The 13,743-nt window shown below is 47.0% G+C and overlaps 1 pseudogene; it reads right to left on the reverse strand.

Moving 5' to 3' along the window:
• Positions 1-302: 302 nt before the first annotated feature.
• Positions 303-11,279, reverse strand: LOC139040494 (small ribosomal subunit protein eS27-like; annotated as a pseudogene).
• Between the last annotated feature and the right edge of the window lie 2,464 nt (positions 11,280-13,743).

Here is a 13,743-nt window from a genome sequence, read left to right on the forward strand (position 1 = left end):
CAGCCCTAGGTTAGAGGCACGTGAGTTGGGATTGCATTACCTGGTTTCAAATCTGTCTCCACCACCTCCACGTGTGTGACCTTAGGCTAGATTCTCCATGTCTCTGTGACTCGGTGACCTCATATGTAAAGTGAACTACTGCCACCTCATAGGGTTGTTTGAGGATTAAATGAGTGAATACATCTTCAGGACTCTGGACTGTTTAAAAAGCATTGTAATCACCTGTTCCCAAAGGGTTGGTAGAAGGGTCTTGGGAAGTCGTCTGGGTCTGGGGCTTTTCTCTGTGTGTGTGTGTGTGTGTGTGTGTGTGTGTGTGTGTGTGTGTGTATGTTTATGTTCCTGGACATTTTAAAGGCAAATCCCTGCCAGCATATTATTTCACCTATAAATACTGCTATGTGCCTGTAACAGAAAAGGACTAAAACAAAAAACAACAGCAATCCACCCATATACAATGCCACTATCACATAGTAATTCCTAAATACCCCTAATGTCCAGTTCCTATTCAAAGTTCTCTGTCTCAATTACTTTTTTTTGTATCCAAAATGTGTGCATTGGGCTGGTTTCCCACTCATGCTGATGCAGGGTGCTGTTAGTGCTGCTTCCATCTGAGGGAACGTTCTTCTGTAAGTCTTGCTTTTCCTCCTGGAGGCTGCCAGAGACAGCGGAGCAGCCAGCACACAAAACTACCATTTGTGTGTGGCTACAGGTGGTGATTTGATAGCATCTAGGCATTTCACATCCATCAAGTAGGAATTGGGCTCTGCTCCAGGCACTTCTTGTGTTTCCTCTTCTCTCCTGGAGATGGAGGAGAGATGAAGGAGATCCTTCGAGAGAGGCATGTTCTCTTAGGGAAGTCATTGTGGCTGGAAAATTCAATTACTTTTCATGGTTGGTTTTCAAATCAGAATCCAAACAAAGCCTACAAATAGTATTTCTTTACTATTTTACTTAACCTGTAGTATCTGGCTACAGATGCTTCAAACGCCCTTCGCACACGCCGTGGAAAGCCCTGGAGTCCTGTGCCTTTCTCCGGATAGTACTCACAGTCACCTCTTGTTCCGATTTCCCGCTTTTGTAAAGGCTCAGCATCCACTTCTCAAGGCCACTTGCTTTTCTCCTTCAGTGCCCACCAGACCTGGATCATGGCCTTTTCCCCTTCATTTCCTCAAAATGTTACTTGCGTGTAGCTCTCAGGGCATTCATGGGAAATTGGAAGCAGGAATGATACAGGTGGAGAAGGCATTCAACAGTAGCAACACACAGCACAAAACCACCTCCTGGTTCCTAAATGTCCTTCTGCTACCCCTGTCCCCTGAGATTGCTCCCTGGTCTTTGCCTCCCCTCGGGACCCTCGCTCTTGCCATCTTACTGAGCTCCCTCTCCATTCCCATTGCAGCAATGTCTCCCCATTCCTGTGCTTCCTCATCCCTTCCTTTGAGATTTCCCGTGGAGACCTCAACTTCTTACATGATTAGGCCAGGAACCTAGTTTCCTCGGTCTAATTCCTCTGCCTCTGAATAAGCCTTAGGATCTCTTACTACAATGAGAAGGCCCAGCAGAGTGTTCTGTTAAACAAAAGTCAGAGTTCTCTCTTGCCAACATGCATTCCTACATGGTCTATCGCCCCTGCACTGTACTAGTCCAGGTTGGCACAGTTGTTCACCTGGAGTGTCACAGTAGCCTTTTATCTGGCCTCTCTGATGTCATTCTTTGTCCTCTCCAACTTACATTTTACACTAAAGCCAGAGCGAGCTTTCCAAGACACTAATGTGCTCACATGGCTGCCCTGCTTAAAATACATCAGTGGTATCCCATTGTGCTTTAGACAACATAGCAAATCCTCAGGGTGCTCACAGGCTCTGCCTGAGTCCAGCCCTGCCCACCCCCACCTCCCCTCATGCTGCTCTCCCGTGTGCCCTGTCCATCCACTGGTTTTCCTTCAGTTCCTCAAATGCTAGCAGTTCTCTCTAGCAGCCAGATCTTGTCATGCTTTTTGCTCCACCAGCTCTGCTCTCCTCCTTCCCTTCATCTGGCTACCTCTGACTTCTCCTTTGAGTGTTGCTCAGAGAGAGGACTTCCCTGGCCCCTTTTTGTACCCTGCACCTTCCTCTCCCTTCATAGTATTTATATACTTACAATTGTTTGTCTAATGTCTGCTGTCCCGGCTAGAATGTGAGTTATGTAAAGGCAGGGACCATGACTGTCTTGTTCATTGCTCCATCTCCAACTCCCGACACAGTGTCTGATGTAAATACTCAATGAATAATTACAAATGCAATTGAACAACTACGGGGATGATACTGGTGCCACAGACACTGGTGATAATGGAAAAATCCCAGTAACTCAGAAGTGGAATCATCATTCTTTTAAGGAAATCGACCATGCCACATTATGCTTACACACTGGTGCCAGGATTCTGCCATTTCAAAGGAAAAAAGGAAATAAAAAGTGCATCCAGAGCTGCCCAGCTGGTGCTTACAGAAATGCTGCTCTGCGATGTTTCTTTCTGCACCCAAGAAAGAATGTTTTTTAAACCACGTTTCCAAAATTACACAATTGCATGCAAAATGCCTTAGTTCCTGCTGATGAAGTGATTTCTGCAGAGAACTGGCTGCCTTTCAAGAGGAAGGAAGGACTCCTGAGATGCCTCTGAAAAAGATGAAAGAATTTCCAAAATAGCAGCTTAATGTTGTACCACATATGGGATTTTCAAATTCACAGCTGGTTGGAAAATCATTTCCGGCTTCAAGGCATTTGACTCACTGTCTCCGTGGCTTCAAGCGCCCAGAGCTTTATTTATCTCCTGGTTACCAGGGAATTTCTCTGCCTTTCTCCTCCCTGAGTCCCTCCTTCTTGTTGAGTATTTCCAGTTGTGTGGTACTAGCATTTGACTAAGTGTGGACACTTAGAATATAGAATATAAGCTCCATGGAGATGGTACTGCATCTGTACTTTGTCCCTTTGATCCTGCAAATAGCTGTATCTTAATATATATTGTTGAATAAACAAATCCTCAATCAAAAGGCTGAATGCCAATCAGAAAAGCATGCAGAGAGAATCAACAGTCGATATAAAAGAGAAGATTGATACTAACCTAAACCCTTAACTTAAATATATTCACTCATGCCCATATTGTACCCATTTCCTGTTCCAGTTACAACTACTGTATATAGCAAACTGCCCCAAAACTTAGTGACTTAAAATAACAACCATTTTTATTATGCTCACAGATTCTTTGGGTCAGGAATTTAGACAGGACGTGAAGGGGATGCCTCACAACATCTGGGACCTCAGCTGGGAAGACTCAAGGCTGGGAGTGTCCCAGCAGGTGGGGGCTGTAATCCTCTGGAAGACCCTTCACTCACATGGCTGGCGCCTCAGCTTCTATGACTTGAAGACCAGGACTGCTGACCGGAGCACCTACATGTGGCCTCCCCATGGGGCTTGGGCTTCCTCACAGCATGGCAGCCTCAGGGTAGCTGGACTTCTTACACGGCTGGGAGTATTGCAGTGAGCAAGGTAGAAGCTGCATCGCTTTTTATGACTCAGGCCCACAAGTCACACAGTGTTACTTCCTGCCATATTCTGTTGGTCAAAGAAGTCACAGGACCACCAAGGTTCAAGAGAAAGGGAAATCTACTCTGCCTCCTAACAGTGGCTTGGCAAGCTTGCATTGTAGAAGAGAATGTGGAGAGAAGAGAAAGAGAGATTTTTGCAGCCGTGTTTGGAAAATACAATCTGGCACACTCCCTCAGGCTTCTTCTGCTGATAGGTGGGTAACAAACTTCCAGGCGTTGAGCCTGCAGCCAACGTGATCTCACGCTCCTACTGAATCTTTGTTAAGATTTATTTTTTCCTTTCAAGAAGCGATCCCTGCCTTTATCTTCTTAATCATGATTGGTTTTTGGCTTAGGAAATGATGTTTTAGAGCTGCAAATAGATAGGCAAGATGAGACCAACATTTCCCACCTGTGTTATTTATGAAGCCATTAATAAGTGTTTGTTGAGATAAAAAGGGCTTAAAGTTTGGAAAAAGTTTTATAAATGATTTTCCTTTTAGAAATGAATGCACATTATTATCCTAAAGACTAAAAAGTCCTGCTGGAAATGAACCTTTTAAATTTTATTTAATTAGGCACCTTTCAGATGGTCAAAAAAATATTAATTTCTACCTCTTGGGTGATGGTCTCGGGGCTCAGTCTCTGATGAACTGAGACTTTCTGGGCCTCGATTTCTTCACCTATAGGGCGTTGATTTGAATATCGCCTTTACAGTAGTGTTGGCATAGAAAAGATGCCCAGTAAATGGTAACTGTTGTTATCACTATTCAGCTTCCCCAGCCTCCTTTTGCAGCCAATCGACTGCCCCCTCATTCTTCCCCAGGTCTACACAATGAACAGAAGGCTGCAGTTTCCACCTCGGCATCTCCTCCCTTCTGACCTCACAAACCCCCATGTTCCGCCACGGTCCAGATAGAAGAAACCCAGCCCACACTTCCCGTAGAACCACATAACTGGGCTAAGGGAAGAGCCACAAAATGCCACTCTTTCTAGAAAAATCTACCTTTGGGAAGTCTCACCAAGTCACCGGGACCATTTTCATAAAGATGAGACTTTAGTGATGAGAAATTGTTGGGTGGAGGGTACTTAATCCCTCCTGCTTCACCATCCCTGTTGCTTGCCCCCCAGTCTGTGAAACACCTCCCCTTCCCTTGCTTTCTAGAGCAGGCACTGCCGCAGCCCTAACTTCTGTCTATTGTATTCATCCCCATCTAGGGGGCTCTGGCTTCCCCAAAGGAAATGAAAGCATGTCCCATCAACCACGTAGGCTTCCGTTTTGTGCTGTGACAACCAGGGAGACAGCCAAATGTGCAAAGAATCCGGCAGGGTGAGAGGAAGGTCAGTCAGGCACAACAGGAGCTGAGTCTGGAGCCTCGGGCTGGGACACGGGCATTCATGTTTCAGGGGCTGGAGCCAGGGGGCAGGAGAAAGTGCAAGGCTACCTGTCCAACTTCACCACTTCCTGGCTGTGTGACCTGGGGCAAGTCACTTGCCCTTTCAGGGCCTGAGTTTTCCTCACCTTAATATAGTGCTGGGGCAGAATGCTGATGCACAGATGGTGGGTTGGTTTAACTTTTATAAACAGTTTGGCACTATGTCCTCAAGCTGAACATGTGCATACCTTATGACTCAGCAATTCCAAAAGACAAGTACAAGAACGTTTATAGCAGCACTTTTTGTAATAGTGCCAAACTGGAAACTACCTGAATGTCTATTCACAGTAGAATGGATAAAAATATTGTGGTGTATTCACACAGTGGAAGACTGTGTAACAGTGGAAAAGCCATGTGTTACAATCACATGCAACAACCTGGATGAATCTCACAACACAATATTGAGGAAAAAAAAGATACAGATACAATACAATATAATTCCATTTATGTAAAGCTCTAAAAACAGAAAAAAAATCCCATAAAATGTTAGAAATAAGAATAATAGCTATCCTTGGGGTCTAGTGACCGCAAGGGTTATGGAGGGGGCTTCTAGGATGCTGTTAGTGTTTTGTTTCTTGATCTGGGTACTAGTTACTTAAACTTCATTAAAAACTTATGAAACAAAAATGTGCTGGGCAGTGTGGTGGTGTAGTGGAAAAATCACAGAAGTGGGAATTGGGAGACGAGAGTTCTGTTCCCTGCACTGACCATCTCATGACCTTGGGTAAGTCACTTCCCTTCTTTGGGGCTCGACTTTTTCCATTTGTAAAATGAGAAAGTTGAGTTAGATGATATAGAAGGTCTGCTGGTCCCCAGGGGTGGCTATAAGTTCCCCAAGCCACCCCCAAATCAACCCACAGCAGGGTGCTCTCACACACACCAAATTTCAAGATAATTCCCTCTCCAGATTGCTGACCCAAAGCAATGACAATTTAGACAGCCTAGAGAAGGTTGTCCAAATCTTAACCTGCTGGGACATCCTCGCCCCATTGGCCTCATGGGTTGTTGTGAGGATTGAATGGATAGTGTCTGGCAAAGATGCTGCATATGCTGGACAGATGTTATTTACTATTGTGTTATCATAACAGCTCAGAATTGAGATCAAAGTCTGACCTGACTCGTCATTAGAATGACTGAATGGAGGAGTGGGTGGACTATTGAATGGTACCATTGATTACTTCAAAGTCAAATCTGTAAACCTTCTATAAGGAAGAAAGTTTCAGACAAACAGACTGGAATTCATGGGATGGAGGTGGGACCAGCAAGCAGGGTATTGAAATTAGTTGAGCAAATGGAAGTTTCCACAAAGCCTTTGTGACATTGGGTGGAGTGGTCTCTTGATGAAAGGACTCATTGGAACCTCATAGTTGTGGCTGGCTCTTTGGCCCCTGAGAGACCCTCACTCTATGTCCCCGCTATAGGCCATTTGGGATTTGGGCCAGTGAGTGACATGTACCAGTCAGCCCAGGCTGCATGAGCCGACAAGCTGTGACAGTAGCCAGTATTAAGTGCTTACTAAATGCCAGGGCCTGTGCTAATTGTCTTGCAAGCTTGTTCCAAACCTCTGAGTTGGGGTCCTAGCATCATTCCCATTTTATAGGTGCGGAAACCAAAGTTCAGAAAAGCTGCATACTTTGCTAGGATTCAAACTCAGGTCTTCTGACTCCACAGCCCATGTCCTAAAACCCACTCTAGCCATTGGCCTCAGAGAGTTTACACTGTTTCCTCCTCCATGGAAATAAAAATAATACCTATTGAGCATCCACAAGGGGGCAAGCACCAAGAACACAATCTTCAACAAGTTTCAGTAGCCCTATGAGATGGGTATCACTATCCCTGCTTTACAGGTGAGGCTTGGCTCAGAGACGTTAACAGGAACAAAATCACACAGCAGGAAGTGGAAGATTTACACCTGATCTGCCTGACCTGAGTGTCTGCTCTTCATCCTTCTACCCTCCTGACGCTCCCTGAGCCATCCTGGATCTACTCACTTAGAAATGATCACTCCCTTCTTGAGATTCCGTGGCTCTTTGATGATTCTTTCCTACAGCACACACCACTAAGAACCCAGGGACTAATGCATGTAGATCCCGTCTCTTTAGGAGGTGGTGAGCTTAGCAAGGGTGGGGTTCTCATTTCATCTCTGTACTTTTTGTGCCCCATGGCAAGGGAGCAGAGAAGGCAGTCCAGAACTGGACTGTAGAAGCTTCGTTGTAGGGTTCTTGGGTGGAAATTGAGGGTTGAGACTAGCAGGAAGGATCCTGAGATCTTAGAGCCAGAGGGTAGTGAATTGGGACAAAGGCCCCATTAGTGGAGGGCAGAGGGGTGGAGATCCCAGCGCTTTGGAGATTAAATGCCTGGACAAAGACTTAGGGAGGAATAGGGAAGTCAGTGAGGGGTTAAGAGAAATAAGAGGCTCTGAAAGCTGATGCCAACCAACAGTCAAGTCTCAAGTGCTTTACAAACATGCATCACTCCCACATCCTTTTTTTTTTTTTTTTTAAGATTGGCCCTGAGCTAACATCTGTTGCCAATCTTTTTTTTTCTTCATCTCCTCAAATCTCCCCAGTACATGGTTGTGTATTCTAGTTGTAGTTCCTTCTAGCTCTGCTATGTGGGACACCGCCTCAACATGGCTTGATGAACAGTGCTAGGTCCACACCCAGGATCTGAACTGGTGAAACCCCAGGCTGCAGAAGTGGAGCCCACGAACTTAATCACTCGGCCACAGGCCAGCCCCTATTCCCACATTCTTGTTGTTTGGATTGCCCTTTCAGAGATGCCAGAAAGACCATTGCGTCATCCCTGCTGTCACTCCTCTGTCCACACAGTGTTTCGTCAGTGCCAGGCAGTGGCTTGCTTAGACGCATCAGGCACGGCAAGTAGAGGCAGAAGGGGGACCACAAGGAGACAGGAAGGGCAGCCTTCAACCTTATCACATGCCTCAGCTGTGGGCCACCCTGCACTGAAGAGCCAGGGGTGCCCAACTCTTTCAAAAACTGTTTAGGGCAGCAACGATGCAACCGCAGGCCTTGCGGCAACTTGACTTGGCTGTCAGAGCTCCAAGAAATCTTGAAAAGAGCAAGAGTGGCTCAGTAAAAGCTGAATGGCCAGGGGGGCCAAGCGGAGCGCTGCATGGCCCTGCCAGGTGTGTGACAGCGATGGGGCAGGCGTCCCCTCCTCCCCCTGGTTTCCTCCCAGCGCTGATGAGGCTGGATTGCATGGGTGACTTTTTCTACTTAGGGCTTTCGAAGCCCTGAGGTTCTACAAAGAGCCCTCAAGGGAACTGCAAGACAAAGTTCAGGTGGCCAGTGCCCTGAGTCCCTCACCCCCGTGTCAAAGGAAGCAGCCCCTCTCTTAGCTGATTCCTGCGCTTGGCTGCAAGCCTCTGACTCCTGCCTGCTGTGCAGGGCTCCGCAGCAGTGGGGCAGAGTGCTCCTCCTCTCTCCCGGCTCTGTTGATGAGCCCCACGCCCACGCACGAGACCACGAAGTCCGCAGTTCTTTCCTGCACACTCACAGCGATATATTCAAAGTTCAGATGGTGGATGGGATGAAGAGGTGGGTGCACGCCCCCTTAGTCTGAATGGCCTCATTTTGTTTTTTATTGCGGTAACATTGGTTTATAACGTTATATAAATTTCAGGTGTACATCATTATATTTTGATTTCTGTGTAGGTTACATCACGTTCACCACCCGAAGACTAGTTACAATCCATCCCCACACACATGTGCCTCATCACCCCTTTCACTTTCCTCCCTCCCCCTTCCCTTCTGGTAACCACCAATCCAATCTCTCTCTATGTGTTTGTTGTTTTATCTTCTATTTATGAGTGGGACCATATGGTATTTGACTTTCTCCGTCTGATGTATTTCACTTAGCATGATATCCTCAAGGTCCATCCATGTTGTCCCAGATGGCCAGATTTCATCATTTTCTATGACTGAGTAGTATTTCATTGTATTTATATGCCACATCTTCTTCATCCATTCGTCCCTTCATGGGCATCTAGGTTGCTTCCAAGACTTGGCTATTGTGAATAATGCTGCAATGAACATAGGGACACATGTATCTTTATGCATTCGTGTTTTCATGTTCTTTGGATAAATACACAGCAGTGAAATACCTGGATTGTATGGTAGATCTATTCTTAATTTTTTGAGGAATCTCCCTACTGTTTTCCATAGTGACTGTACCAGTTTGCACTCCCACCAGCAGTGTATGAGAGTTCCCTTTTCCCCACATCCTCTCCAACACCTGTTGTTTCCTGTCTTGTTAATTATAGTCTGAATGGCCTCATTTTAGCACTGCTCCATCAGTAGGGGGCTCTCTACCAGTCCACTGGGATGTCCCAAGTGAGCCAGCAGAGCAAGTTTCCAAGGGCACCCCCTTCTCTTCTCACCCCCCTTCTCTGCTCCTACCCTGGGCCCTGGCCATTTCAGCTCCTTCCATAGCCCGCTCTCCTAGACGGGGAAATCTGCAGGCCTTGGGAAGGGAAGGGAGGTGCTGTGATGAATCATTCCCCTCCTGGGAGTGGAGGAGGGAGGGAGACTGCCAAGGTGGTTGGGGCCACCTGCCTTTTTTTGCTTTCTGCCACACTCTGGATAGTGAATCTGAAAATCTGACACGCAAAAATGGTTACTCTCCTGAGAAGACTTCCAAAGCTCTGGGGGCCTTATTTGCCATAAGATCATCCATCTCCTTTGTGATCTTGAGTACAAAGCCCGTGATGGTATAACTGTGTTCCTTCCTAGGTGGCCTCTGAGTTCTGACCCAGCTTAGAAGATTTCCAGTTCTGTGGGCGCCGGGCTCCCTTGCAGCCAGGCTGTGATTTTGCCCACAGTAGCAGTATTGGCCATCACCAAATCAACCTTTGCAAAAATGTCTTCTCCATAGTCCCCAGGCATTTGAATGTAGGACTCAGAGGGAACAAAATACGTGCATTGGAAGATAGCGCTTCCTGATGTCTAAAATCTGGTCTCACATCCGTCCTCCTCTCCAACACCTGCTATCCTGAATAGGATTCTAGGTGGAAGACGTAGGGATGGAGCTCTCCCCACTCATCAAACATAGGCTTATAAGCAGGGGAGTGGGGGGGAGGAGAGAGCAGTGTCTTTTCCTAGGACCTCTCTTGATTGGGATGGAAGGACCACCACTCTGACACAGAGAATAGCTGCTTGTCTTCCCCCATTGGTGAGTCCTTGAAAGTTGGGACTGATGAGAACAAAACTCTAGATGGCTCTGGAGGAAATGCTTTCCTTGTGAAATAATGCTGAGTCTGAGTAGCTGCTCCAGTTTTTATGCATCTCACCCTCGTAGAACAAAATATGTGTTTCCAGCTTTCAAGGGATGGAGCAATGCAGTAGCTGGATCCATACGATGTGTCACTGGGAATCGAGTTCCTTGGAGATGAAGCTTGGCAGGTTCCTCGGATCAGGCTTTGCTCACAGATGGTGACACCCTGGGCATGTCATCCAGAAGCAGCTGTGCCCTGCTCACCAATGCTACGTGTCCCCACCATGTTCCATTCCATGCCCTGTCCTGGTTGGGGGAGAGTATGGTGGCCACACCAACACCAGCAAAGAGTCTGGTAAGAAAACATCAGGCAGCATTTCCAGGCTGGTTACCAGCTGGGCTGCCTTTGTGCATAGACTCCTGCCCACTGGTGAACCCTGCGGCAAATGCTGCTGGATCCTGGGACCTCCTGTCCTGACCCTCTGGGTGGAGCTCAGGCTTTCCTGCATGTGAATCTTCCAGCTCACCTGATGCTTGGGTGGGTGATGTAAGCACCCCCAGTGATTTTTGGAAGCTGCTTCCTCTCATCTGCTATGATATTCTCACTGGCCAGACCATTCTGGGGTCCACGAGTCATACCACATTCAGTTCACTCAAAAGAATGGCTTGGTTATAAAACTCCACATTTAAGGAGCCAAAGACTACCTAAGAAGTTGCCAAGACTGCAGCGTTAACACGAATGGTGCTGCTTTGCAGCAGCACCAGCACCAGCCCCATAAAACTGTTGACGCATTTGTGACATGTACATCTCTGGGCTAACTGTTCAGGTGACAAATGCTTCCAGTCTCTCCCTGTGGTCAACAGTGTCCCAGCCCAAGGTGAAGCAGGGCATGAGTGGAGCCATCACTGCACATCTGGGCCCTGCCAGCTCTCCGGAGCCCAGGTTGGAATCCCAGGAAGGGATGGTCAGTAGTCGACCAGGGGGCAGTCAAGTGGCAAGAATATGCTTTCAGGAATCCCACAGATCTGGCCTGAGTCCCAGCACTGCTGCTTGCTAGCTGGTGACCTAGCTCTGGGCCTCAGGGTACAAAGCGGGGGGGGGGGGGGGGGGGGGGGGGGGGGGGGGAGGGGGCGGGGCTTGCTTCCAGTGACCTCAGTGTCCCTCCCTTTGCAAAAGCTCCAGGATTCTGCCCTGAGGAATGGAAACTGGCCTATTTAGCCCACGTGTCCTGAGTGTTCTCCAAAGTAAACACCCCCTGGTTACTAATTACCTGACCCACATTTCCTGTGAGCACAATGGCAGGGGGCTGGCGAGCTAAGACTTCCAGGGAGGACTCGGAAAGAGGGAATGGGAAGCGCTCAGAAGGGAGGCCTAAGGCTGGCATTGACTGGGCAGAATCCTGAAGTTCTGGTTGATGCTATTCTCTGGAAAAAGGTATATTTTAGAAGATATCGTTAGTCTTTAAACAAGGACAAATAAGCACTGCCCTATTTTTTCATGGATACAAAAAATAATATGAGTTTATTATATATTTCATATTACGTTATTTATTAGATATAACATTATATATCTAATACAATAACATATATATATAAAGAACGTACATATGTAAATATAGTCAAACATTACAGAAATTATGACTTAGGAAGTGAAAACCTCTGGAACCCTATTGCTGCCTCCTCTCTGGTGCCCCAGCCCCAGACTAACACGGTGAACAGCTTCGTTTATATTCTTGGGGGTTTTTCTTGTAGAGACAAACATAAATCTATTATTTTGTGGAAATGAGGTCACACTAGGCATGCTGCTCTCAGGGTTGCATTTCACACTTAACCACGTATTTTGGACATTTGTCTAGGTTAGCACATGTTGGTCTATTTTGCTCCTTTTAACAAGAAGAGGTCTTAATGCATTGGGGAATCTAGAAAAGGAAGGAAACCAGGAGTATACAAAGCTTGTTTTATTTCATTTTCAATATTATTTCCATTGTATTTAGGAAAAGGAGAATATCTGGAATTAGTTTTCAAATACTTCAGTTATAGTTAAATTAAAAAGCCATCACAAGAATGATCGTTGTTGTAGGAAATCTGTGGATAAATGGATTCACTCTGCCATTCTGAGCATTCTCTATTATTACATCCACTGTGTCTTCAGTTGGACTGTTTGGACAATGGAAAACTTTCTGTGGCAGGCAGAATAGTGGTCCCCACAGATGTCCTTGTCTTAATCCCAGGAACCTGAGAGTAGGTTACCTTACATGGCAAGTGGGACTTGCAGATGTGATTAAAGTACGGATCCTGAGCTGGGCAGATTATCCTGGACTACCTGGGGGTCCCAGTGTAATCACAGGGGCCTCATAAGGGAAAGAGGGCGGTGGGAGGGTCAGAGCGCTACCCTGCTGGCTTTGCAGATGAAGGAAGGGGTTATGAGCCAAGGAATGCAGGTGCCTCTAGAAGCCGGAAGAGGCACGGAACAGAGTCCCCCCTAGAACCTCCAGAAGGAATGCAGCCCTTTTCACACCTCGATTCTAGCCCAGTAAGAGCCATTTCACACTTCTGATCTCCAGAACTGTCAGATAACATATTTGTGTTGTTAAGCCACCAAGTTAGTGGTAATTTGTTCCAGTGGCAACAGGAAACTAATACACCTTCATTCATTTGTCTTGTGGGCTGAGATGCCATTTGGTCTCCCTTGGATCCCAACACAAACGCTATGTCTGAAATCATGACACATCTGTGGTTCCAGATGATGGGGAACTAACCCAGGACTCAGCATAACGTGGTCCTCGGGAAAAGCCAGAACCTACTTGCTGGAAATCATTTTAGGTCATCAAAATCAAAAAGAAAAATGATGGAGAGCCCATTGGCCTCCAGGAGGAGGTGCATGGACTCTGGAGGTCCATAGACCCAAGGTTTAAAAGGCCACTAGAGAAGTGGACTTGATATTCTCGCCCCATTTAATGGTGCATCATGGAGGCTCCGTAATGTTGCTTGCTCGAGGTCACTGAGCGGGCTAGGGCCTGAGAGTCCCCCCAGTTCTTGATGTTTCCTTTTCTCCTTAAAGGGAACACCAGGTTTCGGGCACCTCTGAGGGGTGGCAGGAGGAGGAAGAATGGACCTAGATTTGCCATCCAACCGGGCTCTCCTTTGCAACCCTCCTGCCCCTCACCCACCTCAGCTCGAAAGCCTGTCAGTTTCCCTATTCAGGGAGGTTGGGTGGTGCCCAATCCTGGCTGCCTGTGGCTCCGGTTGACCAGGACTAACCCCGGCAGCCTCCCCAGCCGGTCAGGACTTGTGTTTGGCTTAAATTTCCCGAAGTTCTCCTGTGAGGGGTCAAAGAGGAGGGCTTGGCAGCTGTGTCCTTAGCTGTGACCTGCACGGAGAGCTTCCCAACTTTTCCTTTGACCACTGGAACCTCAGAAGTGACAGTCAAAAGAAAAAAGTAGGTCACTTGGTACAAAGTGGGGGATTCATTTCTAGATTTCTAGATTTCTGTCTTGGACCCAGAGAGTGAT

The sequence above is a fragment of the Equus asinus genome, chromosome 2 (assembly GCF_041296235.1).
Source record: "Equus asinus isolate D_3611 breed Donkey chromosome 2, EquAss-T2T_v2, whole genome shotgun sequence".
Classification (NCBI taxonomy): domain Eukaryota; kingdom Metazoa; phylum Chordata; class Mammalia; order Perissodactyla; family Equidae; genus Equus; species Equus asinus.